This window comes from Rhagoletis zephyria, unplaced genomic scaffold (assembly GCF_001687245.7).
Source record: "Rhagoletis zephyria isolate East Lansing unplaced genomic scaffold, Rhagoletis_zephyria_1.1 Rzeph_scaffold_01471, whole genome shotgun sequence".
NCBI lineage: Eukaryota > Metazoa > Arthropoda > Insecta > Diptera > Tephritidae > Rhagoletis > Rhagoletis zephyria.
The window spans coordinates 67607-89169 of record NW_016158555.1 but is presented as its reverse complement, the minus strand read 5'-3'; the positions used below and the strand labels follow the sequence as shown (position 1 = coordinate 89169).

Genomic DNA, 21563 nt, shown 5'->3' with positions numbered 1-21563 from the left:
AAGCCATTTATACCAAAACAAAAGATAAAATTGGTAAGGAACAACTACACAATGTAGTCTACGAAATAAAATGTCAAGGCAAAGAAGGAGAAAACTGCAGCAAGGTTTACATTGGCACAACGAAGAGATCGCTTGGAACGAGAATCAACGAACATAAGCTAGACGCCAAAAACAACAAGAGTACCACAGCATTAGCGCAACACCTGACGGAAAACAAACATACAGCTGATTTTGACAATGCAAAGGTTTTGGACGTGGAGAACAGAACGAGAAGAAGGATGACATTAGAAGGGTTGCGCATACAACAAAAAATAACTGAAGCAATGAACTTCAAAGAAGACGTAGATAATATAAACTGTGCATATGCGACTGCAATTACACACAATGTCTGAGGTTTGACGATGAAGGATGTGCAGTGTTGTTTAACGTGTCTTAATGTTTTAAATATGTTTAATTTATGTTGTGATAATTTTATTGCTTAATATTAAAGTAAGTGTAATTAGTGTTAAATTATTTTGTATTGTCTTATTTGCTCCTTGTAATAATTATTCGTTATTATTATGTTTTTCGTATTTATAAATATATAGACTCCCTGAAGAAGACGCGAATATGCGTCGAAACGCGTAGGAGAAGAAGCAAACACTTGTTTTATTCAATATAACCGGCCAAAAAGCTCCAAACCCAATGGCATTGAATTTTTAGCCTTGGCCCACGGAAAATAATTCTGAAATTAAAACAATTCCGATTAACAGAATAAAACCAGCAATGATTGAAACAGCACTAACACCCAACATGAATAGCCACACTGATACACGAACAATGAAGAAAAAGGTTACGTTTAATTTATTTAGCATTAATTCTTCGGAAGGTGGAGTATTGTAGGGATTTTATTATGTAATAACTTTCAAATATAACTTTGTTATAAGTTACTTTAACATGTTAGATTTAAGCATGTTTGTTTCAAATATTAATTTTCTTAAACCAAAAATTTTCAATTTTTTGTCATTACATTTTCTTTGGAGTTGATCACAAGATCGTTCTTGAAATTATTTAATAAATATTTTAAAATAAATTTTAAGATTAAATATATTAAATGACCTACACACCACACCGTATACCGTACAATCAAAGAATATCCCAGTGTCATGCTTTTCGGAGTAAAACAGCGAGGAAAATTAGAAGACGTACTTGCGGAGAGTTTAAGGAAGAGCATAGAAAAACCAGCTTTAAGAAATCACAAAGAAGTTAGAGAAAAAGCGAATGAGAATGAAAAGAAGGTACAGGATTATAACAAACAATATATAAACAGAAAAAGGCAAAGTCCTACTGAATACAAAGAGGGTGATTATGTCATGATAAAGAATTTCGATTCCCATCTAAAAAACTGCTTCTAAAATTTAAAGAGCCTTACAAAGTAGTAAAAGTTTTGCGCAATGATAGATATGTTTTTGAAGATGTAGAAGGGTTTCAACAGTCTAGAATACCGTACAAAGGCGTATGGGCAGAAGGGAACATTCGACCGTGGTTCAAGATCTCAATTGTAAGGATGGCCGAATTGTAGTAGGCAACACTGTAATGACCTTACAAGGTCAGAATTCTTGAAAGGACTGCTGTGAAGCGAGAATAACTATGATTGACGAAAGAAAGAAAGTATGGTAGTCCGACGGATCGAAAGAAGACGACGCACAGTGGTTCAGCCGGAGGTCAAACTCAAAAATATGGACATTGTCTAACCTGTGATTTTGTACTTTAAACGACGATATAATAAATTGCTATTTTGTTACTAAAGTATTTTGATATTTAGGACTTTATATTATTTAATTTAATTATACTATTTTATTATGTATGCACACTTGTTGTCAGCTATTAAAGTTAAGTGGCATTTTGACCACTTTTGGCTATTTTTCTTTTATCTATTTAATGTAAATATTTTTTTATAAAAGTCTAGCACGTAACATAATCAGCACCACATAAATCCACATTTCAAACTTCGTACAAAATTTATAAAAGTTCAGCAAACTATAATAATTACACCCGAATATTTAAAACTTTATATTCAGAATTTTTAGAAAAAGTTTAGGTATGCAGTTTTGTAGCCCATTAAATTTTTTAGATCAAAGTGCAAATTTCAAGACGCTAGGAAATCGTATTGATTTTTAATCATTTTTGATTTAATTTTTAAGTAATTGTCGAGCATACTTTACATACATATATATATGGAAGAAAATGCCTAGCACCGTCAGCGAAAAAAAGTATCAAATATTAACGCGATTTCCTAGCGTCTTGAAATTTGCACTTTAATCTAAAAAATTTAATGGCCTTAAAAACTGCATACCTAAACTTTTTCTAAAAATTCCGAATAAAAAGTTTTAAATATTTGGGTGTAATTATTACACTATTTATACGACAAAATCAACTTTTTTTCTGGTTATTGGACCAAACCATTTATTTTGAAGAGATTTTTTTCAAAGTTAGCCTCCGAAATCGAGATAGGGGCTTCGTATTTCGATATTGGACCTTTGGTAAAAAAATTATTTTTAATTATTGAATGTAAACAACTAAAAAAGTAAAAATATAGACGGGGTCTGTCCTCCGCCTTTTGCTCTTATTTAAACGGTATGAAACTTTTTTTGTGCAAACTTATATTACAGGTCCTATATGGGGTCAAAGGTCAGATAAATAATTTTGACCGGTTTTACTATGCAAATACTCCTCTGTGCGCTTGAAAACAACAACATTAATTTTAATTTTGTGATAATTGTCGAAATTTGCACGCAGCGAAATAAAAATAAAATGGAATGTGAAAAAGTTGACAGCCAAGTTCAGAAATCAAATAAGAATCAATTCAAGGCGAATTTAATATCTATTGAGAGTGGGACTTGGCATGCAATATGTCGTGAGTATAGTATGAGCGTAACCCATATCGTCGCTGAAACAAAAAAAGCCGTAACTAACTAAAAATCCAAAATTCACTTGTTGATTGATTATGATGCATTTCATCGAAACATAAGTTTCCACATCGTTTTATGCAACAATAGGAGTATTCTCGACGTCTTGCACGATGCAAGGTTTGCACGAAATGCAAAAATACTATTCCAAATTCGGAAGAGTACGAGAGCAGTTCATTGCAAAGTGGTAGCATGCATAGGTAGCAAGCAGCGAAATTCTGTATCAAATACAATAACAAGATACAGCAAAAAAAATGAAGTGAGCGAGATGAGAGGAATGAGAGAAATATGTAGCAATTCCAACAACAAAACAACTAGCACAGGGTCGCATTTATTTTGCTATGCTTTGTTGCAAAACATATACATGGGTTTCGACGTTGCATATTTTGCAGCGACAGGAAATGGTGTTTCCCATATATTTTGTTGTTGTTTATTTGCAAGTTATGCAATCCGTGCAATCCGTGCTACGTGCAATGCCTTTGCAAGATTTGGAGAATACCCCTAATAATTTTTTGTTGTGGCTTTTTTGCATTTCAGCGACAATGTGAATTACGCCCTTTCCATACTATATTAACGATATTTTGAAAATTTGCGTCAAAATATCAAAGCACATTGAATGCATGGAATGGAACGACAAAACGGGTTTGATAGATTATGGTATCAATTAATTGTGGCTGCCTGCGGCTAGGAAAAGTCGAGCTCAACGAATAAAAAAACTAATTACAAGCTATTGATTACAGGTGAACCTTTTCATGAAGTCATCCGGGAACTAAGCAGATCTGAGACCTTTATCGTCCGTGATTCCAATAATTGAAACTATTATAAAAAAACGGGGTGCCTTTTAACAAAACAACAAGACTTTAAACTAATTCGGCTGGCAGCCACGACTTTCAGAACAGAATTTTCTTCGAAATTTTCATACCTAGAAAATAACAATTTATTTGCCATATCCACCTATTTATAAACTCGGTATAAGCACGCATTTTTCCAAGCAGGCACAGAAAAAAGGATTAAAAATGAATTACAAAAACTAAAATGGAAAAAGGCTAATGACGTTACATGTTCTCCAAATTGTGAAACAACCAAAAGAATGAGATTGAAAAATTCTTTGGAAAACAATAGTGTTTAAACCATGATGCTAGATTGTGAAGATGAAAGTCAGGAGGATACATCCGACATTTGCCGCCCAATGCAATTCTCAAAAAGGAGTTATTGCACTGCAATAAAAAAAAATAAATATTACTGAAAGTCAACTGGTGCAGCGTCAATCGAAAATAATTTACAAATTTTTCAAGTTTCAGTTTTGTCGCCTCGAGTGAGTAGTTATTTAGTGGCACAGGTCTGATTAACGACCTTTCAAGAAACAGGATGTAGCCCTAAAAGGCAGCAACATTACTTTTGATTAAATACAATGTTCCAATTTTTAAATTCAAGTCCTAAATAAAAGAAAAACATTACTAAAAATTACTAACTTTTCCATTTTTTATTTACCTAAATCACCTAATTTACTCACCGGATGTCTAAAATTCCACATTCGCAACATCCCTAGTTTGTAGTACTAGGCGTATATAACGCATTAGTTAAAAGATAGGGTTCCTACTGGGACATGTACTATGTACAGTTGTCCACAAAATAATAGGAGTGGGATATTTTAACCTGTTTTGGCTATTTGTCTTTAGTTTATTTAATGTTTCGTATTTTTTTGTAAAAGCCTAGCTGGTAATACAACAAACACCATATAAATTTACATTTTCAAGTTTGTACAAAAATTATAAAAATTCTGCAAATTTTCACCAAAATTTCAAACTATTTAACCAGAATCTTTAGAAAATATGTTGGTATGCAGTTTTGTAGCCCATTCAATTCTAGTCTGAAGAAGTGCAAGTTTCAAGCTGCTAAAAAATTCCGTTGATTTTTGGCAATTTTTTTTGCTGGCACTGTCCCCATATAAAAGAAAATTGTCGAACATACTTTGTATGGAAAAAACGTGAAACACCTTCAACCGAAAAAATTCTCAAAAATCAACGGAATTTTTTAGCAGCTTGAAACTTGCACTTCTTCAGACTAGAATTGAATGGGCTATAAAACTGCATACCAGAATTTTCTCTGAAGATTCTGATTAAAAAGTTTGATATTTTGGTGAAAATTTACAGAATTTTAATAATTTTTGTACAAAGGTTGAAATCTGAATTTATTCGTTGTTTGTTGTATACCCAGCTTGACTTTTGTATAAAAATAATAAACATTAAATAAACAAAAGACAAATAGCAAAAACTGACCAAAATAACGCACTCCTATTATTTTGTGGACCACTGTATGTATGTGTGTGTGTTGTCGCCGCTGTGCATGCTTGGGATGCGTATGTACACTTACATATATATACTCAGATGTGAACAGTCAAATACATGCGTAATAAATTTTTGAATGAAAATATTTTTAAATACGAACATTTTTAAACGATAATCTATACATAGTATAAAGGAAAGTCGAGATTCTTTGTACGCGGTAATCTCAAAAACTACTGAACGGATTTTGACGATATTTTCCCTAATATATCCTGTATCGACAGGAGAGTGACCTTTTTTACTTATAATTTTAATAGGGTTGCCACCTGTCTAAATACTACAAGATCCGCACCGTTCGTTGGATTCCAAAAGATGAGGTGTCAAATGAAAGGGATTGGCCTCTAGAAAAGCACTAATGTTTTTTTTAATAGGGTTGCCACCTGTTAATAAAATGTCTATATTCAATCATAATAAGCCTAGGCATCAGTTCTGCTCCGTCACTGTCAAACGAAAAGACTTAGTCTCTGCATGCGCAATAATGTATTATTTTTCTGAGTAGGGTTGTTACCTATTAAAAAGTTAAAAGATTTTCGCCGTTCGTTGGATTAAAAATTAGATGCCAAATGAAAGGGCCTGGCCTTCACATGTACAAAAGCTTTCATTTTTTGAACAGGATTGCCTCCTATTTAAAAATTACTATCTTCTATACATAGTATAAAGGAAAGTCGAGATATTTTGAGCACGCTAATCTCAAAAACTACTGAACGGAGTTATACGAGATTTTTTAAGTATAATCTGCATCGAAAGGAATATTATCTTTAGTACTTTAAATTCTTATAGGGTTGCCACCTGTCCAAAAAATTATTAAATCTGCACTGTTCGTTGGATTACAAGAAATGCGGTGTAAAATAAAAGGGCTCGGCTTTTAGATGTTCAATAATGTACTACTTTTTGAGTAGGGTTGCCACTTTTTAAAAATTATAAGAGCTTCACCGTTTGTTGGACTAAAAACTGAGGTAGCAAGTGAAAGGATATGGTCTCTGCATGTGCAAAAAGTTTTTATTTTTTGTTTGAGTGAGGTTGCCACCTATTTAAAAATGATGTATGTATAATACGCGAGGTCATTTTTTGTTAATGACATTAGATTTGCACAGTGTTCATTCAATTAAAAAAAAAATGAGGTGTCAAACGAAAGGGCTTGACCTTCGGATTTGCAGTAAGGTTTTATTTTTCGAAGAGGGTTGCAATCTGTGCAAAAAATTAAAAAATGTGGGCTGTTCGTTAGATTACAAGAAATGTCAAAGGGCTTGGCCTCCAGATGCGCAATTATATATTATTTTTTAGTAGGGTTCCAAGCTGTTTAGTTTTCAAATGCATCTTAATTAATATCTACATTCAGCGCGTGGCGAAGCCTCACGCATACGAGGCCGGTTAGTCAAATATAAAGTATTCATTTTTACTATGCATGATTTCCCTCAGAGTAGAACTACAAAAAAAATCAATTAGTACAAAAGTTATCCGAACTCGAATTTAGTTTAGAGGGAATTTTTCCCACAATTCTTTATTTGAAAAATTTACCTTGATTTGAACAGGCGTTGAAATCCATCTAGCTGCTTTTCTTTTTCTTTTTCCGTCCTTAGGAGTGGATGTAGCCTGGGGTGAGGCACAGAAAGTGTTATCTTTTTCCATCCTGATGTTCTCGAAGAATTTGTGATTGCGTATATAAATATATATGAACTAAAATTAAAACTATATTCACATTACTTCACATAAAACAAGTAAGTTCATATTTTCTTTCATAATTTCTATGGCACGTGTACGTACGAGTGTTGATTTCAAAAAACAAATGGTTGCATAGCTTTAGGCATTTTTTCAAATTTCCCTAACAGTGGGGGCTAAAATAAATGAAAAAACTTGTTTTTTTCCATTTGGTTCTTGATTTATGATAAATTATTTCATTTCTATTTACACCCCTATTGCGAATGTCGACTGACAGTAGATAAACGACTATTAAACGATTATCGATTACACTAAGTAACAAAAAAAAAAAATTTCTCAGTCCTTGGGATGTAATTGTTATTTCCTAGTCTGTTATGCCTTAAAAGTATGGAAACCACCTAATATTCCTCGGAAACTTTGCTCAAAATCATACAGAACAGCACATATAAATCAAAACTAAATTTTATTAAAACTTCAGAAAACCAAAAACATAAAAGTAAATCAGAAGCGGGTGGTTTTTCGACATTTGCGTTTAAACTGCGAGTCACTTTCTCTAATCAATCCCCAAATGTAATCTCCCATCATGTTCTCATTGTATTGTCCTTGGTATCGCCGCTCAAATTCCATTATATCCTGATGGAAGCGCTCGCCTTGCTCCTCTGAATATGCTCCCATGTTCTCCTTGAATTTGTCAAGATGTGCATCCAGAATATGGAGTTTGAGAGACATCCTGCAGCCCATTTTGCCGTAGTTCTCCACCAGACTTTCGACCAGCTCCACGTAGTTTGCGGCTTTGTGATTGCCTAGGAATCCCTGTACCACTGACATAAAACTCATCCAAGCAGCTTTCTCAACACGAGTGAGCTTCTTGGGGAATTCCTCAGACTCGAAGATTTTCTTTATTTGTGGTCCAACGAAGATACCGGCTGTAACTTTCGCCTCAGAGAGCTTAGGGAACAAGTCTTGTAGGTACTTGAACGCTGAAGAAGATGGTCACAAAAGCAAAGTTATCTTGCGACAATAGCTGTTTTCTATACTTTTGGGACCTAACTGACTAGGAAATAACAATTACAACCCAGGGACAAAAACCTTGTTACATAGTGTTATCGATGCTATTATGAGTGTCGATTAGTCGCTCAGTTAGCGACTGTGAACGGTTTTCAATCTCTCATCATTCTATTGCTATTTCTGAGTCGCTGTAGTTTTCGTCTACAAAATTTTTACAAAAAAGGGGTACTATAATGGATAAAAAGTAAGTCAATTGAACAGGAAGTTGAATAAAATTGTGGAATATACATACGTATGTATTTGTCTGAATTACAGATCAAAAATTGTAAGCAACAAAAGGCAACTTGCGCGGTTGGTCGAGCTGATGCAGGAGAATGAGGACATTGGTAAAGGAATTTGCGGAAAGAGTAGGGCGAAACCAAGATGGGAAGCTTAACAGCTTGGGACCACCAATGCGTTCTTGGGAAAAGTGGTTAAAGGTAACAAATTTCTATAAAAGTTGTGTTGAATAAATTAATGCGGCATATTTTTATGTAGGTTTGGACAGGTTTAAAGAGAAAAATCAAGAAGAAAGTATCAGAAAATAGATCGGAGTTTCGTGCAACTGGAGGAAGCCAAAACAACCTGCATACCCTTACGCCACTAGAGGAAGCTGTAGTCAACTTTTTAAAGTACGACATTTTTGTCAATCCTCCAGGTGAAGAAATCGGAAGCAGCGCTTCAAGAGCTCACTCGGTGGAAATCAATGAGCAGGAAATTTTTTTTTCGAAATTATAGGGGAAGCCTTGGAAGACTCGGATACGCGAGGAACCCAAGAATGCGAAATAGAACCACAGCGTATTTCCAAGCAAAGAAAAAAAATTGCGATTCAAAGCAAAAAAGATTGGCGTTACTTGAAAAACAAGTACAACGTCAATCGGAACATTTTGAGGCCATGGAAGCAAATGCTAAAGAAATAATAGATAATCTTAGACAAATTGAAAGCAACACAAGGAAGTCTTACAGACTTCAAAACGAAAGACTGATTTTAGAAAAAGAAAAACTTAAATTAGTAAAAGAAAAACTTAAATTAAAACAAGTAATTTTTAGCAAAAAAAAACCGACTTCAACTCCCATATAAAAAAAAAATATATATATATATATCTCATGATCCACTGATCGGATCTCAACCAGATTAGTATGGGACCACCTCTGAGACACTACCTTTCCGATGCAAATTATCGAAATCGGTTGACGCGGTCCAAAGTTATGCGGAAGATTCCGACGAACTGATAACCTCCTCCTTTTTTGGAAGTCGGTTAAAAATAAAAGATGGCACTTCTTATAGAAGAAGTTGTAAATAAAGCCAGAAATATGGTAGATAAACTGAGGAAAACCTAATGCAATAGTTTGACGATATATTTAAGTTTAGTTTAACGATATATTTAAGCTTGGACCTGAATTAATGTGATCATGATTTTATGTGATTTAACCAACAAACCAACTTAAGTTTTTTTTTATGAAAATAAGTTTTTTTTTCAACATTTAACTTCTAGTTTTAATTAAATGACTGAATCGAGCAATAAATATATGAAATGAAGTGATAAAAAATGAAAAAAAAAATAAAATAAAATTCAAGACTGAAGTTGCATTTGCCGTAAAATGGTGTTTCTTATTTCGACGGCTTCTTCATTTATATGTCCAGTTTCAGCAGCTATGCTATCTTGAGCTGCATACTGGTTTTCTGTGTCTCGATTAATATTGCTTTCTTCATCCGAAAAATCAGTATTGTAAGCAATGCATATGTTATGAAGAGCTGCGCAGACATTTATTATTTGCGTGGCCTTCCTTGGCTCATAGGGTAGTGCGCGAGCACCTAACAAGCACCTAAATCGAAACCTATAAAGATATGTTTAGTAAATTGCAAAGCAATGCATGAAAATGAATACATTTGGTCCTCCAACTCCAGAGGGTTAGACGAATCTCTCAACCGCCTTCTCAATTTTGCCAACTCCGTTAAACTGGCACTTTCATCTTCACTCTCGTCACTAAACCACAGCTCAACAGTATCCATTTATTAATTTATTTATACAAAAATATTAATTTTAAAATAGTTGCTCAAAGCAATTAAAAGTAAAACAAACTGCTTACAAATGTAAGCAAACACCCGAACCGCTGTCAATTCAGTTAACCATTCGCAATAGAGCAAATTTTTTGTCGATCAGGGTTCACAACACAAAAATAAAAGATAATTGACTCGACAAATTTCTATTCTACTGCCAGTCGACACTCGCAATAGGGGCCTTAATTTTTCGACAGATTTTACAAGGCGAAATTACCTCATTTCAGAATTATTTGCTTAAAAATTACAAATGAGCCGTAAATTACGATAATGTAAACAAGCTTTTAATTAGTTGCATTTAAAGTAAAAAGCGTTATTAGTTTGATTTAAAATAAACGAATACAATTAGTTTGCAAACTCGTGAAAGAGGTGGTGTAGAATTGGTATTAAGATAAAACTACTTTCAAATGGACTGTTTTACACTAGAATGACAGAGCACTTATTCTCACGGTTTCACACTGGATGAAAACTAGCAGAACAACAGCAGAACAAAATGTGTATACGTCAGGCATGGGCAGCGTTGGCAGAACTACATAAGCAAGTGCAAAAGTTTCGCACATGCCTCAAGTTCTGCCTGCGCTGCCAATCACTGGTATACGTATAGGACGTTTGAATGTATTTGTTACTTTGGCGTTTGGAAGTTGCGTAGCGGCACCCTGAAGGAAAGATTGGTCCAATTGCTCGAAAAATATAGTCGTAGGTATAGTAGTTTTGTAACTAGACCAAAGATAGTCCAAAAATTTAAAGCAACGTAATGTAAAACAGTTGAATTGTACTAAAAGTGGTCCGAATGTAATGCATAAGGTACGAGTTTTGTTCTAAAATTGGTTCCAATGTCCCGCAGTAGAGGACAATGGTTATGATTAACGATCTACTAATATGTAGGCACTTAGTCAACGAATTTTCAAGAGCGGCGTTGGCATGTGGAGAGAGTATCCGCTTAGAAAATCCGAGAACCCCTGTTCGAATCGCAGCTGGCGCAAGTTTTATTTTTGTTTTTTTTTCCCCAAAATTGGTTACAATGTAATGCAGGACAATCGGTCCGAGCCTAGGACATTCAATGTTAAATGTAAATAGAATTTTACATGTTCTTGGACCAAACTTTGGACTAGTTACAATCACTTGCAGTATAGTTTGTGGTGTGCTCTAAGTCTATTCCGAGGTCCTACAGGGCATTTTCGTAGTTGCGCATGTATTTGTGCGCTGCAGCAGAAATGCCACTTTAATGTTGGGTAGAAGCTGGATCAACTTTTTGAGAAACTTTACCTCACCACACTACTACTTGACCTACCACCAATCGACATCGCGGTGGAGAGCACTGCAGCGAAATCCGCCTCGAGATTGAAGGCCTTAGGTGAATTCTCCGCAAGAACCTTCGGGCACAGCTCGATATGCAGGGTGATGGAGGACAAAATAGACCACATACCCCCACGCTTCATCTGGGAAAGAAGGTTTAAAGCTACGGTTAAGGAGGCGGATGGCGCATGAGCACGCGACCCGCCAGCGGAACGTATAGGGAAAGCTGCTGAGATAGCTAGCAACGCAGGAAACTATATAAAAAATATCATTATATATGTCGATAGCCAGGCGGCGATTAAGGCCATATCTCACATCGTATTGCGTCAGAAAATGTCCTTAGAAGCATGGAAGCTGTAGACAGGGCGGCCGAGAGTAAACGGCTGCATATATACTGGGTTCTAGGCCACAAGGGCATTTTAGGCAACGAAATAGCTGATGAGATTGCCAAAAGTGCCATCCGTCTTGCTAGCGAACCAGTACGGGAAATACAAAAGTCGCTAAAAACGATCTATAATGAAATTTCCGAAAGAGCTGGGTTCCGGGTCAGGGGGGGATGGAACGCATTAGCGACATGCAAAACCACCAAGATCATGTGCAATAGCAGCAAAGGAAACACCCATTTCTTGCTTACACGGTCACGTAGGGATTGCAGGACAGTTGTCGGCCTAATGACGGGCCACAACCTACTGGCATCCCACGCAAGCAGAATGGGCATTAGTAACAGTGACGCATGCAGGAAGTGCAGGGAGGAAGGCATGAGTTAGAACACCTCCTCTGTTTCTGTCCGGCCTTAGCTAGAAATCGTCTTAGATATCTCGGAGCATCGCAGTTCAAAGGACTAGAGGAGGTTTCAAAACTGGATATTAAGGCACTCTTGAACTTCGCAAAAAGCGTTGACGTCCTATACGACGACTACTTTAGATCGCAGTAAAACGGACCTCCATCTGGCACTACAAAGGACCAACGGGTCTATGTAAGGCGCATCAGCCGGCAAGTGTAACCTAACCTAACCTACCTCACCACACTGCCTGCCTCTCTTGCCTACAAACAGAGTTGTTCTCGTAACAGTGTGAAACCGACCAATGATAAGCAAGAGTGTTTGAATATTTGTTTTTTTGGAATCTTCAATGCTTCTTTGCTTAAACTGGTCGCAAGTAAAATACCACGTGTAGAAAATGATTCGAGAGGATCATTAAAATAACTACTAATTTCTATAACTTTGAAAGGTCCCGTATCTTGACTAAAGCAAAATGAATATTTTTCTTTTTTCGGATTAATAAGAAACGTCCAAATTCTTTAGCACAATCCGGTATATGAAGTAAGTCATGCAGATTAAAACTTGCTAAATGATCCCTATAAATATTTCCAAACCAATTTACAAATTCATCTAATAATTGCTGCACAACATTTGCTTCTGTTTTGTACAGGGACCGAAAATAGTCGTTATCATGAAGGATTTTTATTAAAAAATCATTTTATAATCGTTATTTTTCAATTTATGTAATAACGATAATTTTTAATCGTTATTTTACGATTTTTAATTTTTCGATCAGAAGTAATCGTTATTGTTTGATTTTTATTTTTTCAATAATTTTTAATCGCTATTTTATGATTTGTATTTATTCGATCAAAAATAATCGTTATTCTTTATTATGTAGCTTTTCGATAATTTTTAAACGTTATTTTATGATTCTTATTTTTTCGATCAAAAATAATGTTTTTAGTTTTATTTTTATTTTTTCGATAATTTTTAATCGTAATTTTATTATTTTTATTTTTTCGGTCATATTTTCAGGGTTAATCTTATCCGATCCTAGAAAACCAAAAAAACTTGTGTTGACAATTAAAGCAACAAACGTAGACCTAAGATAACCTCAAGAACCACAAAAAAAGTTCGGCAGGAAAATTAAAACAAAAAATCTTTGATTCATTGCAGGTGATACCAGTGATGGGCAAAATTTTATTTACTAAAAATTAAGTGCTAAGAATTTTGGTATTTATGTATGTTGTAGTAAATATGTCGACCGCTGTGGTGTAGTGGTAAGCAGTGCGCGCTTTCACTCATCAGCACCTGGGTTCAAGCGCTGGTCAAAGCAACATTCCAAAAAATATAGAAAAAGGTTTTTTCTTAACAGCGGTCGTCCCTCGGCAGGCAATGGCAAACCTCCGAATGTATTTCTGCCATGAAAAACAGCTTCTCATTAAAATACAATCGCCGTTCGGAGTCGGCGTAAAACTGTAGGTCCTCCGCTTTGTGTGACAATATCAAGGCGCACGCCACAAGTCGGAGGAGAAGCTCGACCAAACACTAACATATGTGTAAGCGCCAATCTATTATTATTATTATTATTAAATATGTATCAAAGTACTATTTACTTAAGTATTTTGGATGCTACTAAATACCGAGTAGGCTAGTAAATATATACCTATTTTCACAGCGCTAAATACTTAGTCTAAAAGTATTTAGTTAGTTTCCCCTAACGCAACACCGCGTACAAGTGTACGTTGAGACTTTGTTCACTCACTATCGCGTACAAATAGGGTTCGAACGATACTATCGATATTGAGTAAGCATCGATACTGAGGGTATAAAAATTAGTACTTTAATACTCGATACCTTATTTGGTGATTTTACAAGATACTTTGCAAAGTACTCGTAGTATCGAATACTTAAAAAAAACACACTTTTTATATTTTTTCTTCCATTGGCAACCCAATTTTCTTTTCTTATATGGATTACTATCATTCAATTTTGTTCATCACTTAAAATAAACCGAAATTTCGTGTAGTCTGTGGCATAACATAAACCAAATAAGTTAAAGTTTAATGGCCTTTTTCATAAAAAATAATGTAAGTTTAAAGAGCTTAATAAAATGACACTTTCATACATTTTTCATTTTATAAACCTTTTTTATTTTTTATGAATAAGGCCATAAAAATTTACGCAAAGTTCACGAAAATGGAGAATTTTTAGAAACTTTTTGGGTATGCAGTTTTGTAACCTATTCAACTTTACGTGTAGCCTACTACCGTTGACTTTTAATTCAAACTTGCACATTATTATACAAAATTTAATAGGCTACAAAAATGCATACCGACAAAGTTTACACAAATGCTTGATAAAATTTGAAATTCCTGAAAGTATATTTGTGTTCGTACGGAATAGTAGCCTATGTCGAGAAACTTCCCTTCATCCTTTAAACGAAAAGGAATTTTTTGATGAGACTTAATAAGAATATTGACTTGCTAATATCGGAACTATTTCTTGCACGTTTATTTGCCAAAAGTTCTTCAACGGCTCGGCGCCGGTGAGTCATTCGCAATCGTATGCTGCGAACGCCGCATTATACCAAAGCCAGCCTTTCGACATAAGCTCCTATTCCATATGAACACAGATATATATATATATATATATATATATATATATATATATATATATATATATATGTATATATATATATGTATATATATATATGTATATATGTACATTTACCGTTAAAATTACATCTAACGTGAAAGTAAGTTCTGCAATGAAATAAAAATCAAATAAATATTTTAAATTGTATTGTTTTAATTTTAGGAAATAACTAGATACGATTGAAGAATAAAATAATTTGAGTATCCCAAAAAACGTATTTTAATGAGTCTGGTACTGAGTAGTATCGATACTTTTTCCCTGGTACTTTTAGATTATCGATACCATGAGCTCGATGCCAGAATGAGCACTCAGTATCGATACCAAAGACTGAAATTCCGAACCCTACGTACAAAACTATTTCGGTATTCTCGGGGCTACTTCGGCATTTTTGAGACTATTTAAGGATAGTCGATATTTTAGGGACTATTTCGGGATTTTCGAGACTACTTCGGAGTTTCTAGAGATTTTTACCATTCTAGGGACTATTTAGGTTTTTCCGAGACTAAATATATTGATAAATGTGTATATCAATAAAAATATCTGTTTAACTCAGTGAGAGGGCACGACCAGGATGAATGTATTTGCATAAAAATTTTTTACAGCAAAAATGTTTTGGGTAGGCGTCGGGACCAATGATAACCATCAGTTACCACCTCTGAATGGTTGTAAGTCATGCAGAGTCCATACGGCTTGAAGCGCTGTGGCTTTGCCGCTTAAACTCTGTAAGAGTTTTTGGGGGTGTGCGTCAAGCGGGAGTGTTGAGCACCGGTTATGTATTCAAATTAGAAAATTGGGTAGGCGCTGTGGCCAATGGTAGCTCTTGTACCACCTCTGTATGCCGAAAGCCATACAGAGCCCCGTGAGACAACTCCGGAAGAGTTGTGATGCATCAAGCGGAAGTGTTGAGCATGATTTGGGGTGCCAGCAATTAACTACTTTAGTAGGTTTTGTTCTGCGGCAGTTGAGAAGTGCATAAAAAATGAAGAACGAGCGAATTATTTTTAAACACAAGTGCGTGTGTTTTTTTTTTCAACGGCAATGCATGTGCGGGAGTGTTGAGCATGACTTGGGGTGCCAGCAATTAACTACTTTAGTAGGTTTTGTTCTGCGGCAGTTGAGAAGTGCATAAAAAATGCATACCCAATGAAGAACGAGTGAATTATTTTTAAACAAGTGCGTGTGTTTATTCGCTGCACTTGGTTTTTGGCGGGAGTGCAATACAAGTGCATGTGTGTGTTCGCTGTTCTTTGTTTATGCGAGAAATGCTTAAGTCGCTTAAACAATATCGATTAGTACAGGGTCGTGCCGAATGAGCTATATGGTTTGAATTCTTTATAGCTTTTTTAATTATTATTTTTTCATTTTTAATTTTTTTCAGAAATTTGTGAAGAAGACTTGGGGAATCAATTACACTGTGAGACAAATGGTAGGGGTCAGTGATCGGGAAGGGTTCAAACTACCGGGGAAAGTTATATCGGTAAAAAAGAAGTTATACGTGTCCCGGCGTTTCGCTGGGTCAAGTCTAGGAATCGAGATATATCGATTTGAAGTTAGTAACTATCATATAGGGGAAATTGTCACCTTTGGTGGTCTTTTTTTTTGACATAACTCGAGAACCACTAGTCCGATTTTGCTCAAACAAATTTAAAAAAAATTAAAAATTACAATTCCTTTAATCTGTTCATGTAACGTTTTTCTATATAATCAACAGTTTTGCTGGTAAAAATAAATGTATGGAGAAAAAAAAAATTTTTTGCCTAAAATATTAAATTTCATGATGTATGTCTCATTTTGTTCATAGGTTATGTGACTTTACGTGACACTTTTTTCCGTTTTGGATTTTTTATGAATTAAAAAAAAAAATTAATTTTTAAGAAAAAAAAAATAATAGTTTTGGTGTAAAAATGATCCAAGAACAACGGCGCAAACTTATTGACAAATATCATGAAAATCCACAAAGTTCACGGCATTTTATTGCAAAGGAATTAAAAATCGCGCAAAGTACGGTGAAATCGGTAAAGAACCGATATTTGAAATCACTGACGGTCCAGCGATGCCTAAAACGCAGCTTTAAAATTGGTCCTCGAGATCAACGTTTGGACGTAAAAATAACATCAGTGATAAGGAAAAAGCGGAGTGCAATGAGCTATAGTCGTTGTGCTGGGTATGCAGTTACAGTTGCACGGCTATACTCAATCCCGACTCTTGCGTCCTCGGTCTTGAGCAACCCATGTCCAAGATGCGGTAACCAACCCGAGTGGAGCCTTGGGTCACGGCAGAAAGAGAGGAAGCTTCGGTGGAGCCACTCCGACTTATTCGGTTTAAGGGCTCACTGAAGTCTGCAGCGGCTGCTCACCAGGTGCCTGTAACACAAGCGCTGCAAGTCCTACAGATGTTCAAATAAATTAAACAAGTGTAGATATTTTGTAACACAAAGAAACTTGTAGTTACAAGTGCCGTACTTGTAATTACTGAACTTTTTGTACAAATGTAGTCTATTTTTTTAAGAAATAAAAGGGTCCTTTATAGATTTTGCGAAAAAAAAGTATTTTATTGTTAATTTCGACAGATTTTACTTTAGTTGTATTAATTAGTTTTTAAATTTAAATCCTTATTTACATTTGCCTGCAGTGTAAACTTTGAAAGAAAAGTTCATTTGGCACGCAAGTCTTTTTCAGGTGTATTTTTCCTTCGGCTTTGTATAAAAAATTACAAAAAAAAGAAAAACTATATAGGGTTGGTCGAATGAATGGCCGTCCTAGTCACCAGTTCCGAGTCTATTCGATTTTTGAGTATGAGGCCTTATGTTGGACAGAAGGGGCTCAAAATGGACAAAGTTTTCCTATGGTTACAGAAGATATGGAATAAATTAAATGAACTTTTCTCTCAAAGTTTACACTGCTGGCAAATGTAAATAAGGATTAAAATTTAAAAACTAATTAATACATCTAAAGTAAAATCTGTGGAAAATTAACACTAGAATACTTTTTTCGCAAAATCTATAAAGGACCCTTTTATTTCTCAAAAAAAAAGACTGGGTAACCGCTATTCGTCGCCACGCTGTATAAAGGGCAAAATAGATCACTAGGTTGCGGTGCAAACCTAATTTGATTATTATTAAAAAAAATTCTAAAACAAACTTTGTCTGGATAATTTTTAGAAAAATACCTAGTTTGTAGTTTTTTAGCTTATTAAGGCGCAAGCTTCAATAGGCTAAGAATTCGCGTTGATTTTTCACTTCAAACTAGAATATTGTTGTTGTTCAACTTTTTTGGATTTTTCTAATTTTTGTACAAAGTGAGAGATTTGGATTTACATAGCTTTTGTTAGACATCTCATTTTGTCTCGGGGGTGTACAATATAGGAATACCTGAGGCCTGTAACACAAGCGCTACAAGTCCTACAAGTGTTTAAATAAATTAAACAAGTGTAGATATTTTGTAACACAAAGCAACTTTTAGTTACAAGTGCCGTACTTGTAATTACTGAACTTTTTGTACAATTGTTTATTTCCGTAACACAACGAACACACTTGTACGGTTGTGTTACGGGTTTTTCTACAATTGTAAAGAATTTTCTACCTATGTCGAACGCTGAGTTGATTCAGTTTAGTGAAGTATTTTGCCGTTAGCATACCATTTTGCTGTCGATATGTGATCAAGTGATTCCGAAAGTAAAGACGAAAACGTTCCTACATTGTATCGGTATCGAGAGAGAATGAATACTTTCTTCCTGAGAGACGCAGAATATGTGGAAAGGTTCAGACTGAATCTTGAAGATATAGGCCCAGTAATCGTGAATAAAACAATTCGATGCTACGGTTTCTTAGAATTTCTTTATTTTCCTTAACTTTTTGTAAATAATGCAACTTTTTTCAACATTATTTGATTTGCAGCTATATTTAATTAATAATATATGTTTTATTTTTCACGGCAAGTGCTATACGTCCGCCGAAAACAAATGCTCGTAATAGAGCTCTTGTTAATAGGGATACAATATCGATATTTTTTCTATTCGATACCGATACTTTTTACAAAGTTAATGTATCTGACGTCATGTTACAAGACATTATGCCACTAAAATCTCCAACGAAACTTTTTTGTTAATATTGTTTTTAAATTAATATGAATTTTGTGCCGAATATATTTTTTATTTTTACTTAAGCGCACCCTAGCGGTTCCATTTGTTGCAAATCTATGTCATCCTATGACTTACCGCTGGAAAAGCCCATATGTCTATTCTTTGAAATTGATATGTAAAGCAATATGGTTATATTTTGGGCTTTACAGAGTCCAATATTCAGTTTTAATTTTTGAATTTGGTATTGATATTGGGAATATCGGGTCTTTTTATCCCGATAATAATGGGTAGCCGATATTTTTACAGCGATACTTTAAATTAGTGCTATATCGATACTTTCGGTTCGATATTGTGTCCCTACTTGTTAATCGATTAGTCGAATAGCAAAAGTTGTTTCGAAAAATAATCTACTTCACTTAATCGACTAACTGCTTCTTTTCGACTTTTTCAACTAACCGCTCACAAACAACTGCATATTCGAAAATTCGTTCATTTTCGATTTATCGACTACACCTTTTTCAGTTTTAGTTCAGAAAGTTGCAATTCATATTCAGAAATTCCATTTTAAATTCAGATAGTTACAATTCAAGTTCAGAATTTCCATTTCAAATTCAGAAAGTTGAAGTTCAAATTCAGAATTTCCATTTTAAATTCAGAAAGTTGCAATTCGAATTCAGAATTTACATTTCAAATACAGAAAGTTGCAATTCAAATTCAGAAAGTTACATTTCAAACTCAGAATTTCCTTTTCAAATTCAGAAACCTTCTTTTCAAATTCAGAAATTTTCAAGTCAAATTCAGAAAGTCACAATTCAAGTCCAGAAAATTTTCATTTCAAATTCAGAAATTTCCTATTTAAGTTCAGAAAATTTCATATTCACTATACGATTTGAGATTTTAAGTTGTATCTTCGTTTGGGACCATATTCGCTTATGCTAAATGCAGCTTGTCAAACAAAGTATGGATGTTCCCAATGTTGAGTGTCCAGGATTAACGGATCAGAGGCTGCAGTACTTGGAAAAAAAGATTGATCATGCCAAGGTAGCCATATCAGGTGGAGATTGTGCTCGATCAACACAACATTGCTTTTCATTTCATGCTAAGTATGTACTGCAATGATTGAATTGTTACTCTTTCCCTTAAATGAAAATAAATAATTACATACATAGAGGTAAAGACTTGCACAAAAATAATATACACATATGTATATTTCCATTGAATGCAAGGTATAAAAAGTTTTCTGAACTTAATTTGAAATTGTCTGAACTTAAATTGTAAATTTCTGAATTTGAAATGGAAATTTTCTGAATATGAATTGTAACTCTGAATTTGAAATGGAAATTCTGAATTTGAAATGTAATTTTCTGAATTCGAATTGCAACTTTCTGAACTTAAAATGGAAATTCTGAATTTGAATTGCAGCTTTCTGAATTTAAAATGGAAATTCTGTATTTGAATTGTAACTTTCTGAACTTGAAATGAAAATTCTGAATTTGAAATGGAAATTCTGAACTTGAATTGTAACTTTCTGAATTTAAATTGCAACATTCTGGACTAAAACTGAAAAAGGTGTAGTTGTTTTCTTTGAGTAAATTTTTTTTTTATTTTTTGAATACTTATGCTTATTGACAAAAACCCCATCGCGCTAATACAAATAATTTTATGGTGAGAAACTGTCACTATTGAATAATTTCGGTTAAAGCTTGATCCGTATTAACTCGGACTTAATCCGGATCAACTGCTGTTAATTCCCGAGTTGATCCGGGTCAACGCTGCCCTCTGTTTATGGTTTTAGTCGATTTTCAGACTACGGTGAGCGGTTAGACGAAAGTGAACGGTTAGTCGAATGCGAGCGGTTAATCGAATAATTTCTATTCGACTATCAACCGACAAAAAAGTTGCTAATCGACTAGTCGACTAAGCGAGTAGCCGGATAGTCGATTTTTTAAAAGAGCTCTAGCTTGTAAATAACTAAATCAAGGCTATTCAAAATTGGTATATTAAAGTGGAAATCGAAATGCATCTACAAATGCTTGTAGAAACTACATTTACAAATGTGGAATATTTCGCTGATAGCTACAAGTGCATTATTATGTTACAAAAAATTATAGAACTCGTAGCTGCTAGAAGCGAATCACAAATAACTTGTAGACTTGTTACAATTGTAAACTTTGTGGTACAGGCCCCTGGTATTATGTCTACCATACCAGGAATTCCTTTATTTTATCAGAAAACTGCTCCTGTAAGGTACTGTAAATAATGTTTTTATTTTTAAAGGGAGATACTGCGAAACGGGATTTTTGCACAGTAATATACTGTTCTTTGTCCGAAAAAAGATACGAGGGTTAAGTATGATAGACACCCCTTGATTGAGGGTGGATATGACGTTCGAGGGCATTTCAATAAGTATGAGTGCATATAAGTAGAACAAATTATGGATGTTGAGTGGGATATACTCAGTTTGATCATACTCGCTGCGTTTTTCTGGTTTACATGGGGCGATTTTACAGGCAACTTTTCGCTTTATCGCTTAATCGCTTCCAATGACGTGTGTCAAGTTAGCACTACACTTTTCGAAATTGGAAAAGTTAACTACGGCATTAATTGTAGTGTTTTTGTTGTAAATTTGTTGTGGAAAGAAAAAATTTGTAGCTCTCGTTTTTTAAGAAAAAATGGTATGTAGTGCTAACTTGACACCATACACC

General features: G+C 34.6%; 1 protein-coding gene and 1 long non-coding RNA gene across 6 annotated transcripts in view; one reads left to right on the top strand and one right to left on the bottom strand.

Moving 5' to 3' along the window:
• Nucleotides 1-21563, top strand: part of emb (exportin-1 emb) — a 97051-nt gene that overhangs the window by 20533 nt on the left and 54955 nt on the right. The window lies entirely within an intron of this gene.
• On the bottom strand, nucleotides 7399-8213 carry LOC108364136 (uncharacterized). The gene is made up of 2 exons (XR_001847705.1): nucleotides 7950-8213; nucleotides 7399-7891 (listed from the first exon to the last, which is right to left on the bottom strand). It is a non-coding gene; the product is annotated as an uncharacterized LOC108364136 (long non-coding RNA).